The sequence below is a fragment of the Agelaius phoeniceus genome, chromosome 8 (genome assembly GCF_051311805.1).
Source record: "Agelaius phoeniceus isolate bAgePho1 chromosome 8, bAgePho1.hap1, whole genome shotgun sequence".
Classification (NCBI taxonomy): domain Eukaryota; kingdom Metazoa; phylum Chordata; class Aves; order Passeriformes; family Icteridae; genus Agelaius; species Agelaius phoeniceus.
In genome coordinates this window covers 4,086,144-4,087,500 of record NC_135272.1, presented here as the reverse complement: position 1 = coordinate 4,087,500, position 1,357 = coordinate 4,086,144, and the positions used below count along the sequence as shown (strand labels likewise).

At 62.9% G+C, this 1,357-nt stretch overlaps 1 non-coding gene across 1 annotated transcript; it reads left to right on the top strand.

Moving 5' to 3' along the window:
* The first annotated feature begins 911 nt into the window (after positions 1 to 911).
* On the top strand, positions 912 to 1,064 carry LOC143694731 (5.8S ribosomal RNA). Its single transcript, XR_013183382.1, has one exon. It is a non-coding gene; the product is annotated as a 5.8S ribosomal RNA (ribosomal RNA).
* The last annotated feature ends 293 nt before the right edge of the window (positions 1,065 to 1,357 follow it).

The following is a 1,357-nucleotide window of genomic DNA, read 5'->3' as shown; positions in this document are numbered from 1 at the left end:
GTGTCCGGTGCGTCCGGTGCCTCTCCTCCCTTCGACAGCCTATTCTCCTCGAACGCGCACCAGCGGCGCTGTTGTCTGCCAGCTGTCCCCTGGCTTGACCGCCCGCCCGCTTGTGGGGGGCGAGCGCTTGGTGGGCCCTCCGGCGGCGGAGGCCCGGGAGCATGCGCGACCCCGTGCCGAGCGGTGGCAGCACCGCTCAACGGGCATCCCTCCCTGTGGGGACAGTCAGCCAGAAGACACCCGCTGTCACCAAGCGGCGGTCCCGTCCTGGGCCCCGCTTGTCGCGTCCTCCATCGCCATTTCCGGCCGCGTGTGGGCCGCAGAAAGGCGTGCGGGGCGGCCATGGGGGCGCTTCTCCCTGCTCGGTCTCCGCGTGAAAAAGAGGAGAGTGGGCGTTGCCCCCTGGCTCAGCGCCATACCGCCTTCCGCCGGGCGCGTGCCCAAGGCAAGGCGCCCCGGCGGTGCGACGTGGCGGCGGCAGTCCCAGGAGTGCAGCCCCAGTGGCAGCTGGTTCTGCCGTCCAGCAGGCCTCAGGCACTGGCGAACCCGGCTCGGGTCGTCCTGTGAAAGCGAGAAGCGGGCGGGCCGCCGCGCCCTCCTGCGCTTTGGCGTGCGCCACATGGCCCTCCACGTGGAGGCCGGGCCGAGCCCGGGCGCCTGGGCCGCCTCTGAAGGACGGCGTTTGTGAGGTCAGCATCTCCCCTCACGGGGGGAGGCAGTTGGGGGCGTGGGCTCCCGCACCTCTTGGCTGGCCTTCAGAGCGTAGTTTGCTCCAGTTGTTTTTTTCCCTCCCCTTCCGTTTCTGTGTGCTCGTACGGTCAAAGCCAGGTGCGCGCGCCCGTATCCTCGGCGCGCGCACCTGGTAACAAAAAAAGGGACCGCTCAGCGTGAGCAGTGCCCGAAAGGCAGAAAACTCTTAGCGGTGGATCACTCGGCTTGTGCGTCGATGAAGAACGCAGCTAGCTGCGAGAATTAATGTGAATTGCAGGACAAATTGATCATCGACAGTTTGAACGCACTTGTGGCCCCGGGTTCCTCCCGGGGCTACACCTGTCTGAGAGTCGCTTGACGATCAATCGCCGTCTGGGGGCCACCTGGGCGGCGCAGCTGGGGTCGCCTCGCAGGCCCGTCGCTCGCGGCGGCGGATGTGACTGTGGTCACAAGGGTTTTCAGGGTGAAGAAGAGACGAGAATGTTGACTCCATGATCAGAAGGCTTGATTTATTATTTTATGATATATGTTACATTAGACTATACTGAAAAGCAATAGAAAGGAAAAGTTTCTTCAGTAGCTAGCTAAGCTAAGAATAGAAAAAAATGAATAACAAAGATCTGTGTCTCAGACAGAGCAAGAGCCA